The sequence below is a fragment of the Bos taurus genome, chromosome 9, assembly GCF_002263795.3.
Source record: "Bos taurus isolate L1 Dominette 01449 registration number 42190680 breed Hereford chromosome 9, ARS-UCD2.0, whole genome shotgun sequence".
NCBI lineage: Eukaryota > Metazoa > Chordata > Mammalia > Artiodactyla > Bovidae > Bos > Bos taurus.
In genome coordinates this window covers 31,553,076-31,566,243 of record NC_037336.1, presented here as the reverse complement: position 1 = coordinate 31,566,243, position 13,168 = coordinate 31,553,076, and the positions used below count along the sequence as shown (strand labels likewise).

The following is a 13,168-nucleotide window of genomic DNA, read 5'->3' as shown; positions in this document are numbered from 1 at the left end:
CCAGAATCTGTCTGTCTTACTATTTTGTGCCTTTCACCAACTCTTCTGACATTAACAGGGGGCTATCCCCGACCACCTTTCTCTGGAAAAGGTCGACTTAGGGCTTTAGTTAATAAGTCTCCTGGGCATGATAGGAGTATTTCAATTCAAACCCCTCTGTTGGCATTCTAGCTTGCCCGACAGGTTTATCCATACTCTTGCAATTAACACACATGATTGTTCACAACTCCCCGAACTTGAAAGGCACGGGAAGCCAAAACATTCTAAAAGTCCTAATGAGCATAGAGTCCTTTAAGGGATGAAAATTATTAGAATAGATAGTACTGGTAAAGGGCTTCATTACTGGGCTAATGCTTGCTGCCAAATGCCCATATCCCTTATCCATTGGGCACCTGGGAGTGCATTGGTTAACATAGCTGGAATGTAAGAAAAACAAGTAGCAGCCTTGGAATTAGCCACATCAGACCTTTGAGCTAATTGGTTCTTTCTTTGTTGTAACTCACTGCACCTTTGCTCCATGAGAATGTAATTCTGTTTAGTACTTTCTGAGGCTGGGAGAAATAAAGAAGAAACACTTTAAGGGAAAACAAGTTTTCTGGCTGATCAGCCTTTATCAAAAAAGGGTCATAAAATGTCCACAGTCCTCCAAGGCCAGAAGATATTGTACAAAACATTGTTTATGGGAAAGGTATGCAGAAAAATCCTGGTTTCTATAAAGACAAAACAGATGTAATGTTTGGGCTGACTCTGTATGACTTTGCATCTTTCATTTCCCTCTATGTACAAGTCAAGGTATAAAAGTTCCTTTTGAAAATAAAGTTAATGGCCTCACTCACTGAAGCTTGGTCTCCCCGTGTCATTCTTTTTTCCTTTTCTCTCTTTTTCTCTCTCTGTTCTTCTTTCAGGATGACTCCTTGAAACACAGGAGCTTTATTGGCTTTCTGTGTTAACCAAGGAAGATCAAGCCCTGTTCTCTCTTTGCTATCCTTTCGCCTAGGCTGTCATTCTAAGGGTACCCCTGGATCTGCTGGGGCTGGACCCCGGCACCAGAAGTCAGTTTCTGGGGCTGGCTGGGTTGTTTCTCTTAAGTCACTGATAGCAGGACTTGTAGAAGAGTGGAGAGGAAGATGTGAACCAGGTGTCACAGATGTTGACAGGTGAGGAGATGTGCCATGCAATTCTCAAATATAAGGAGGAGGAAAGGGAGAGGGTGGAACGGCACCAAGCTCATGTTCTTTAAAAGCACATGGCTTTTTTTCCAAGAGAGTGAGGGAGTGTGATTCTGGAAGCTGCAATGAGGAATAAAATAGACACTAACCATATCTATTGATCTTCAGGTACATGAGGTATGAGAGAATAAATTGGTATTCCTTGAGAAGGTCATAGGGATGTGGAGTCCTGGGAAAGGTAGTTTTCATTAAGTCAGGGGTGCTCTTGCACGTCAAACTCAAGAGCAGTGGGTATCTCAGGGGTTGCCCAAGGAGGATAAGACATAGTTCCTGGCTTTAGGTAACTTGCTCCAGCTAGGAAGCCAAACGTAACATTCACAGAAACACCTGGAAAATGTTATGATGCTGAGCTGTAGCAACTGGCTGTCAGCCCAGGTCCTTAAAACCAGTCTGGCTGGATCTAAAGTTTTGAACTCATCATGTTCTGAACACAATCCCTGCCCCTAAGTCCTTCATCCTCTCTTGGCTGGTATTTGACCCAGCAAGCTCAAATTCCATGTCATGAAGAAAGAATAAGACTGCAGCTCTCAATGGAACAAGAGTTTAGAAGAGACAGAGAGGCAGGGAAGAGCTGGAATGGGGGGAATGCATGAGATTGACTTAGCTGGTTCTTAAAAGGTGAATAACATTTAATTTCTAGGGACAGAGAAGAACATGGGACAAAGATCCAACAGTGGGGATGAGCCTAACATGAATATTACAGTATCTTTTACAGGATAAAATTGTTTCTATTTTTCCTAGCCCATGTTTTAAAATTTTGTTTATTTACTTATAATTTATACACAATGAAATTCACTCTTTTTAGAGTACAGAGTTTTGTCAGTGTATATAATCATGTAACTAATGTCACAATCAAAATACAGAATAGTACTGTCTGGTAGAAATATAATATAAACCATGTATGTAATCTTAAATTTCTTATAGCCACATTAAAAAAGTAAGAAAGGTGAAGTGTATTTTAATAAGATACTTTATTCAACTAAATGTATAAAGCATATCAATCAATATGTAATCAATGCAAAATTTATTGACGCATTTTACATTATTTTTTCATACAAAGTCTGAAATCTGATGTACTTTTTTATACTTATAGTATGTCTGAATTCAGACTAGTCATATTTTAAGTGCTTAATAGCCACTTGTCTAGTGGTTTCTATAGTTAACGGTACAGATCTAGAATATTCCCCTCATATCAAAAAGTTTTCTTGTGCTTGTTTGTAGTCAATCTGTTTTCCTGAATCCTGCCCATTGGCAACTACCCATCTGTTTCTTGTCCCTATGTGTATTAGTTAGGGATCACCAGAGAAACAGGAACCTCTCCTCTCTGTGCATATTTAGAGAGATTTAGTGGGCTCGTGTGACTGTGTGGCTGGCTGCAGGGCAAGCCTGTGGTCTGGAGACCCACAGAAGAGCTGCTATTGCAGCTCAAGTCTAAAGACAGTATGGAAGCAGAATTCCTTCTCTTCTTCTTTAGTCTTTTCTTTTAAGGTCTTTAACTGATTGTGTGAAGCCCACTCACATTATGGAGGGTAATCAGCTTTACTTAAAGCCTGCTAATTTAAATGCTAATCACATCTTAAGAAAAAAAACCTTACTTAAAAAAGTAAGAAAGGTGAAGTGTATTTTAATAAGGTATTTTATTTAACTAAATATATAAAACATATCAATCAATACGTCATCAATATAAAAAGTATTGGCATATTTTACATTATTTTTTCACGTGATACCACAGTTGTTTTTTAATATAAACCCAAATAATTGAAAGCAGGATCTTGAATATTATTCATCATAGCCAAAAGGTGGAAGCAACCCCAGTGTTTATTGACATTTGAATGGATAAACAAAATGTGGTATACACATACAATGGACTATTGAGTTCAGTTGCTCACTTGTGTCTGACTCTTTGAGATCCCATGGACTGCAGCATGCCAGGCTTCCCTGTCCATCACCAACTCCTGAAGCTTGATCAAAAATTCATGTCCATCGAGTCAGTGATGCCATCTCACCATCTCATCCTCTGTTGTCCCCTTCTCCTCCTGTCTTCAATATTTCCCAGCATCGGATCTTTTACGCTGAGTCAGTTCTTCACATCAAGTGGCCAAAGTATTGGAGCTTCAGTTTCAGCATCAGTCCTTTCAATGAATATTCAGGACTGATTTCCTCGAGGATTGATTGGTTTGATCTCCTTTCAGTCCAAGGGATTCTCAAGAGTCTTCTCCAACACCATATTTCAAAAGCATCAATTCTTTAGTGCTTAGCTTTCTTTTGTGGTCCAACTCTCACATCCATACATGACCACTGGAAAAACCATAGCTTTGACTAGACAGACCTTTGTTGGCAAAGTAATGTCTCTGTTTTTTAATATGCTGTCTAGGTGGGTCATAGCTTTTCTTCCAAGGAGCAAGCATCTTTTAATTTCATGGCTACAGTCACCATCTACAGTGATTTTGGAGCCCAAGAAAATGAAGAGTGTCACTGTTGGCATTGTTTCCTCATCTATTTGCCATAAGTGATGGGACCAGATGCCATGATCTTAGTTTTTTGAATGTTGAGCTTTAAGCCAACTTTTTCACTCTCCTCTTTCACTTTCATCAAGAGGCTCTTTAGTTCTTCTTCGCTTTTTGTCATAAGGGTGGTGTCATCTGCATATCTGAGGTGATTAATATTTCTCCTGGCAATCTTGATTTCTGCTTGTGCTTCATCCAGCCTGGCTATGGACTATTATTCAGCCTTAAAAAAGGAAATTCTGACACATGCTACATCATGGATGAATCTTGAGCATATTATGCTTAGTGAAATAAGCCAGTCACAAAAATATAAATACTGTATGATTTCACTAAGGTGAAGTACGGAGAGTGGTCAAATTCATAGAAAGCTGAAAGAAAACATTGTGGCTTCCAGGGGCTGGGAGAGGGTGTAATGGGGAGCTATTGTTCAAGCAGGTATAGAGTTTTAGTTTTTCAAGATGAAAAGAATTCTGGAGTTGGTTGCACAGCATTGTGAATGTTCATAACACTATTAAACTGTGCACTTAGACATGTTTAAAATAGTAAATTTTATGTTATTTTATTGTATTTTACAATATAATACAGTATTATGCATTTATTATCATAATAAATACTAATTGTATTTTCATTTTATTATACAATAATAAATTATATAGTATATTTACTATACAATAATGTATTTTATTATAATACAATTTAAAAATTTTAATTTAGAGTGATGTTTGACCAAAAACTTGCTACTATAGCTTTTTAATACACAAAACTAACCATTACACATAATTTTTCCTCTTTTAGAATATCAGATAAATGGAATCATATAGTATGTAGCCTTCTGTGGCTGACTTCTTTCACTTAGCATAATGCTTTTGAGATTTATCCACATTGTTGGATGTATCAGGAATTTATCCCTTTTTATTACTGAGTATTATTCCATTGTGTTAATATATACTACAATTTCTTAACCATATACCACCTGGTTGACATTTGGATTATTTCCAGATTTTTGCTATTATTATTAAGGTTGCTATAAATATTCAGTTATAGGTCTTTTTTCCTAGCTCATTTTGAGCAAGCATTTAAATCATTGCATTATGCAGAATGCTCATGGCACAAGTAACAGAAAATTGTCTCAAATCAACTTAAAATATCGAAATCTTTCCATTTGTGACAACATGGATGGATCTTGAGGACATTATGCTAAGTGAAGTTAGAGAAAGACATATACTGTATGCTTTTACTTACATGTGGAATATAAAAAATGAACATAAAACAAAAAGAAACAGTGATACAGAAAACACATAGGTGTTTATCACAGGGGTGGGGGGGTAGCTAAAATAAATGAAGGGACTGAAGTACGAACTTTCAGTTATAAAATAAGTTAGTCACAGGGATACGCTGTACAGCAGAGGGGATATCGTCATAAGAGTATAATAGCTTTGTATGGTGACAGATGGTAACTAGACTTGTAGTGGTGATCATTTTGTAATATTTAAAAAATAATCCCAATATTTAAAAATATTGAATCGCAATGTTGTGCACCTGAAACTAATATTGTCAATACTTCAATAAAAATATACATAAGAGAAATTCATGAACTTATTAACAAAAATCTGAAAGAAGAGTGACTGCTTAGTTCAGCTGATAAACATCATTAAAAACCCAGGCTTTCCCTCTCTTTTGATGGTTCCACTCTTCTGTGTGTTGGTATGGTCCTCAGGCTAAGCCTGGTCACAGGATAGCTGCGACAGCACCAACCGTTACACCCAGATAGAACGATGTTCATCAGTAGAGGATGGAGCTGTTTTTCCCTTGTGGTTTTTTCTGAAGATCAAGGAGTCTTGCCCGAAGACCCTCAATAGACTTTGCCTCAGTTCTCATTGGTTAGAATGATTAAAACAACTAAAGGCAAGGTTAGTGGGATTCTCTTAACTTAGAGATTTGGAATTCAGTCCCTGGCAATGAGGCTTAAGTTATTTCCCCTAAAGCACATGACTGTGCAGAAAAGAATGGAGACCTGAACAAAGCCAGGGTTTGCCAGGAGGGAGAGTAAATGGATGTTGGGCAGACGGGGTCTATTGCGGTCATTAAGTCTGTTCCGTGTTACTTTCACGCTGGTTCTACTGTTCCTAACTTACGGCACTCTGTCTGAAATACTTTCTGTTTTTCAGAAATACTTCTGTTATTCTATTTTTCACTAAAAGATTAACAACAACAAAAAGAAGCTCTCATCCTTTAGAACAGATAACTGAAAATTGTACCTGTTCCTCCTTCAAGGCTTGGTTCTAAATTATTTCAATCATTTATTTGACAATAACCTGATGAATTCCTGTACTGCGGGAAGGTTTTACAGGGCAAATAAGGAAGAATAAAATTAAGATTCCTGCTCTTATCACTGTACAGTCTGGTTTAGAAGGCAAATTAAAAGTGATAAGTTAAATAACCTCAGAAGATATAAACAGTGGTTCTACATAAGTGTGCAGAGCTGGGACAGGCAAGACAATGATTAATGATTAAATGACAGTAAATACCATGGCAGTTCAGGGGAGGACAAGATACCTGTGGGCTGGAACAGGCTGAGGAAGCTTTCCAGAAGAGGATGGACTGTAGCTGGGTCTTGACAGATAGGGTCTGCAGAGGCAGACAGGAGCAAGGGAGGGCCCTGAGCTGTAGCAAGGGAACTATTTGAATAGAAGGAGGAACCATGTGATATTTCCTTGCATCCAGGATGTAGAGCAGATTGTTAAAACTGATTTTTTTCACTTGCTCATTGGATAAATATATTTTTGTGTGTGTGCCTGTGATGTCCCAGGCTCTGTTCTCAGCAGAGAGGATACGGCAGAACACCAAACAGACAAAAATTCCTGTCCTGATAGAGGCTTTATTCAAGTAGAGGAAAATAGCCATGGAATAATAAAAATATATCTCATGTCAAATGTAATAATGGAAAATAAGGAAGGAGGAGGCAGTATGATGAAGGGAGATATTGTGATTTTAGGCATGAGTCTAGATCTGGAGGCCTGAAACAGCTTCTCTGATACGTGTGCATAGGGATATAGGATAAGGAAGTTGGCCTCACAGGATTCAAGGTAGATAATGGTGGGAAGACTGTGAGTGTGGCAGGGGAGGAAAGGGTGGAGCTTGCCAGGAGCTGCCCCTCTTTATTCTTGCTGATGGCAAGAGGGAGGACTCTTGCCAATGGGGAAGACTCAGAATTACCCAGAGCTCATGGAACTCTTGGCTTCTCCTTTACTTTTGCTCTGCGGGGATAGCTAATAACTCTTTAGGAGTTCAGGTCGGAAAAATAGGTTGGAGCCATGTTGTGGAGGGCCTGAAAAAAGCCAGATTAAGGAGATTTGATGTGGTATTAGTGAGCTAGGGGTTAAAATTTGCTTGCTTGGATGCTTGTCAGTATGATCAAATCAATGTATGGAATGGAGCCTCTCAGGTATCCCTTCAGTCATGTATCTCTTATTTTGAAGCTCTTGATGCAGAATAGAAGAAAATCCAAAATATATTTGCAAAAGTTGTGGTCTATTTAAAGTGTGTAATAAATTAATATTTTATCATACAATAAGATAATGTTTTTTACAAGATATTACAAGATTTATTTTAAAATAGTTTAGTTAAACATGCACGAGTAGGTCTGGTCAGGAACTGTTATTTAAATTTCCATGACAAGTGCCTTCTCCCAGTCCTGACATCTGCATGTGTAACCTCATTCGGTCATCATAACCCTGTACTTTGGACTGACCTTCAACTTTTGCTCATTTCTCATTTGTTCATTGTTGAGCCTTTTATCATTCTCTGTCCTCTGCTGTCAGTGTCCTTTGGACTTGTATTTGTTTAATGGCTTTTGACCAGCCCTGTTACTGTTGTGACCCTCAAGTCTTGTCTGTATCCTGGTTTCCTGGTTCTGGCTCCTTGCCTGGATCCCTTGACCTGCTGCCATCCGCAGCCTGGCGTGACAGATGGCCATGGGCTAATGGCAAGGGCACTCCATCAGCGCCTTGGCACGGCAGTCATTTAAGACGCATGACAGGCAGTAGAGAGAGAAATGTGAATAGGCAATAGTCGGATGCTTTTTGCAGCTCCTGAATGGTGCCAAGTCTTGGCTGGACCGCTTATTGTATGACTAAATGAATCACTGCAAATGAGGCCTTGTGTAAACAGACTCTCCCTTTGGGTCACATCGCATATTGTTTTGGTTCAGTGCACGCTTGTTATAGGTCAGTCCTACACAAAGCTGTGCTGGGTTCTGAGGGGGAATACAAAGATGATGTGATTGTTACTACCCTCGAGGAGCTTACAGTCCAAGGAGAGAGATGCTCATGTGAACAGAAAATTATAAATAAATTAAGATGGGACAGTCTTATGGCAGAGATCCAAGCCTAGTGTAGGAAGCACACAGACAAAGCCATGACTGACTTGGTAAAGGGTGGATTCGTTGATGCATATAGGCTGTAGTTCTAATATGTGTGCTTTTGGGTCTTGAGAACCACTCACATAACTATCAGCTCCTACTGTTTTGAACAATTTATCAGATTCATGATTTCAGGAGAGAGAGGAGAATATTTATATACAATCACCACAGTAAGGAATCTATCTATTCCATAGATGAGATTAAAAAGTGGGTCTTATTTATAGAAGAGGAAGTGACAATGAAAAAAGGACAAAGAAGAAATAACTCATTATGGTAAAACCAGGCTATATATTAATCAATAAGTAATGTTTAAGGTCAAACAATATGTATAATATTTTGATCATTCCATTTTCACAGACCCACTATATCAACTTCAATAGTCATTTAGCCATTTCGGAGTGCAACTTTTTGACCTGAAAACAAAAATGTCTGTTCTCTATTTATTATATGTGATCAAGATTGATTAGAAAAATATCTTAAAAATGCTTTGAAGTTATAGTAAATTATTTTTCTCCTTGGAGAAATATACTATATCAATAACTTTAAATATTCCAACTGATATTCCTAATATTTACTTTAAAATAACTGTATTATGTGGAATGAACCACTTTACATTTTTGATAAAAGCAAACAAAAATGACAGGTTTAATTTAATGTTAAAAGACAGGAAAACGTACAGGAAGTTTCCTTTTTTTGTAAAATACAGGTTTTATTTGCTCAGAAAAATACTGTACATATATGAATTCATGCAGATGGGCATATGCATGTACATAGAGAAAATATTTTATGACTGCAGACATGAAATCAGAAGATGTTTGCTCCATGGCAGGAAAGTGATGACAAACATAGACAGTGTTTTGAAAAGCAGAGACATTACTCAGCTGACAAAGGTCTGTATAGTCAAGGCTATAGAGGTCATCCCAGTGGTCACATATGGTTGTGAGAACTGGACCATAAAGAAGGCAGAATGCCAAAGAATTGATGCCTTTGAACTGTGGTGCTGGAGAAGACTCCTGAAAGTCCCTTGGACTGCAAGGAGATCAAATCAGTCAATCTTAAGGGAGATCAACTGATCACTCACTGGAAGGACTGATGCTGAAGCGGAAGCTCCAGTATTTTGGTCATCTGATGCAAACAGCTGACTCACAGAAAAGTCCCCCATGCTGGAAAAGATTGAGGGCAGAAGAAGAGGGCGTCAGAGGGTAAGATGGCTGGATGTCATCACCAATGCAATGAACGTGAACTTGGGCAAACTCCGAGAGAGGGTGAGGGACAGGGAGGCCTGGTGTGCTGCAGTCCATGGGGTTGCAAAGAGTTGGACAGAACTGGGCAACTGAACAACAAAAACACAAGAGAAAATATCATCTAGCATCATATTATGAGCCTCAATATGTACACAAATTAAGTTGTACAAGACATAGAAAATTATTTTTCTAAACCTGTAATTTAATTTCAACCTTCTATTTTTATAGGACGAAGGAAATTTAATTTTATCAATCTGGGGGGCCTTCCCATATTCCCCAGCACCATGAGTAAGGTCTGAGGGATCTCCACTCTGTCGAGATGTTGGAAGGTAGCTAGTACTCAGTGCTATCTGTCCATCCAAATAGGTACCAGAAAAAAAATGTCCTTTATTCCTATCCTGAATTATATCTAAGGGAAAAACCCAATTTACATTTTAAATTATCCCAGTGCATTAAATAATTTGTTTTACTATTCATTCTTTTAGCTATCTCAGTAAGTATTCATCCAAATGGCCTGTGCATTTGCAGTATCTCCATGAAACAAAATGAACCTGAGGTAAATACAATCTGAGTTTCAATTTTATCTTTAGATATACCTGATGGAGACATTTAAAATCCTTTCTGGAAGGAGATATGGATGTAAATAAATAAAAATAGCCGTATGATTGATGAATTTGTAAATTTAATTATTTATAATCTTATTTCCTACAGAAAGGATTTCAGGAAACTAAAAGAAAATGAATGCAGTAATATATCATAATAAAATAAATAGATAAAAATAAATCATACAATAAGTTTATGGAACATTGCAGAACTGGATTGCAAATTTCATTCTGAGTTTTTTACTGGCCAAGCAAAGAAGATATCACAGTCTGCTGAAGGTCTCCTGTGTCATCCTACACTGTTCAAAAGTAGCATAGTTTTCCCCAACACTGGGGCCTTAGAGAAGGGCTTCCAGTAGATCTTCATACATGGGACCTCATGATATGGGTGATGTCCTCAAGGCCATCTCTAAAACTTAGAGAATATTATCAAGCGAAAGTGAAAGTGTTAGTTGTTCAGTCGTGTCCAACTCTTTGCGACCGCATGGACTGTAGCCTGCTGGACTCCTCTGTTCATAGGATTCTCCAGGCAAGAATACTGGAGTGGGTCGCCAATCCCTTCTCCAAGAGATCTTCCTGACCCAGGGATGGAACCCAGGTCTCTCACATTGCAGGCAGATTCTTACTGTCTGAGCCACTAGGGAAAACTGTAGAATATTATTAAGCACAGCTCATGAAAAGTTGTATCATAAGGTGTCAAAGCAATGTTTCTCGAGTGTCTAGAACTCTGCTGATGTGACTTCAACCACAGACCGCAGGGAAGTTGGCATTTAGCTCAACCCAACACGTCCATCTGTGATGGAATGAAGGCAGGGACATACATCCAACAACAACACAGCCAGCTGTCGTTTTGGTGTTTAGATGCTCCTCTTCTGTGTTGGAACCCAGTTGTTGTAGAGTGAAAAACATTCTCTGTGTGAGCCTGGAGTTCAGAGCAGAGCAGTTTTGGAGCCCAGGACAAGTAGAATGAAAAGCAAATTTGTCACCTGTGTTATTTGTGACGTGGCTTTCAGACAGCGCTCTTATCAGCAGATGCCATCTGGTTGCTGTCTATTTTTGCTAGTTAATTTGCAGCTAGGTATTGAGCTCACTTGTTTCTGAATTACTGAAAGGGAGTCTATACTATAAACATAAATGCCACATATTTTCAAAGAAATAAATTTATAAATGCTTGTTATTATTATTTGCTTCCTATACATTTTGGTGACCCAAGACAAAAGTCCAGGTGCTAGCTCACTGTAATCATATCCCAAAGTAAGTTCATGAAGGCTGCAGGAATGTCTCCCATTTCAGATCCAATCTCTTGTGTCCCAGACACAATGCATCTCAGGAACAGGAGAAAAGTCTTTGCTGTTATAATGACCTTAATGAATTGCAAAAGTTCATCCACTTGTCTGACCCTGCATTATTTTGATAGCTCCCCAAGAGCAAAAAGTATTTATTTGATTTAGATTTCTTTTCATTGTAAATTTATTTATTTTTCAATTGAAGTATAATTGCTTTACAGAAGTGTCTTGGTTTCTGCCAAACATCAACCTGAACCAGTCATAAGTATACATATGTCACCTCCCTCTTGAACCTTCTCCCACCATCCTCCCCATCCCACCCCTCAAGGTTGTTCCAGAGCCCCGGTTTGAGTTCCCTGAGTCATATAGCCAATTTCCATTGTCTGTCTATTTTACATATGGCAATGTTATGTTTCTCTCCATATATCCTACTCTCTCCTTCCTCTCTCCTGCCATGCCCATAAGTCTGTTCTCTATGTTTGTGTCTCCGTTGCTGCCCTGCAAATAATTTCATTAGCACCATCTTTCTAGATTCCATGTATATGCTTTAGTATATGGTATTTGTTTTCCACTTTCTGACTTACTTCACTCTGTATAATAGGTTCATCCACTTCATTAGAACTGACTCGAATGTATTCCATTTTATGACTGAGTAATAATAAAAAAAAATAATGGTGCTCAGTTGTCTGGCTCTTTGTGACCCCATGGACTGTAGCACACAAGGTCCTCTGTCCATAGAATTCTCCAGGTGAGAATACTGGAGTGTGTTGTCATGCCCTTCTCCAAGGATCTTCCCAATCCAGACATTGAACCCAGGTGTCCCGCATTGCAGGCAGACTTTTTACTGTTTGAGCTACTCAGGAATCCTGGCTGAGTAACATTCCACTTTATATGTGTACCACAGCTTCTTTATCCATTCTTCTGTTGATGGACATCTAGGTTGCTTCCGTGTTCTAGTTATTGTAAATAGAGCTGCATGAACATCAGGGGATATGTCTCTCTTTCAATTTTGTTTTTTTCAGGGTATATGCCTAGTAGTGGTATTGCTAGATCATATGGTGGTTTTATTCCTAGTTTTTAAAGAAATTTCCATACTGTATTCCATAGTGGCTGTGTCAGTTTACATATCCAACAGTGCAAGAGGGTTCCCTTTTCTCCACACCCTCTCTAGCATTTATTGTTTGTAGACTTTTTGATGATGGCTATTCTGATAGGCCTGGTTTGATTCCTGGGTCAGAAGATCCACTGGAGAAGGGATAGGCTACCCACTTTAGTATTCTTGGGCTTCCCCTTGTGGCTCATCTGGTAAAGAATCCACCTGCAATGTGGGAGACCTGGGTTCAATCACTGGGTTGGGAAGATCCCCTAGAGGAGGGAAAGGCTACCCACTGTAGTATTCTGTCCTAAAGAATTCCATGGACTGTATAGTCTATGGGTCACAAAGAGTTGGACATGAGTGAGTGACTTTAACTTTCACATTCTGACCGATCGATGTGAAGTGATATCTCATTGTAGTTTTGATTTGGATTTCTCTAACAATGAGTGGTGTTGAGCATTTTTTCCGTGTGTTTGTTAGCCACCTGCATGTCTTCGGAGAAATGTCTGTTTAGGTCTTTTCCCCACTTTGTGATTGAGTTATTTTTCTGGTGTTGACTTGTATGAGTTGCTTGTATATTTTGGAAATTAATCCTTTGTCAGTTGTTTCATTTGCTATGATTTTCTCCCATTCTGAGGTTGTCTTCTCACCTTGTTTATAGTTTCCTTTGCTGTGCAAAAGCTTTTAAGTTTAATTAGGTCCCACTTGTTTAGTTTTGTTTTTATTTCCATTGCTCTGGGAGGTGGGTCATGGAGGATCTTGCTGTGATTTGTCATAGAGTGTT

General features: G+C 38.6%; 1 long non-coding RNA gene across 2 annotated transcripts in view; it reads left to right on the top strand.

Moving 5' to 3' along the window:
• Positions 1 to 1,068: 1,068 nt before the first annotated feature.
• The window catches only part of LOC112448029 (uncharacterized), a 65,722-nt gene continuing 53,622 nt past the window's right edge, over positions 1,069 to 13,168 (top strand). For both annotated transcript variants that reach the window (XR_003036312.2, XR_003036313.2), the window contains exon 1: positions 1,069 to 1,157. This is a non-coding gene — a long non-coding RNA (uncharacterized lncRNA). The remainder of the gene's footprint in view (positions 1,158 to 13,168) is intronic.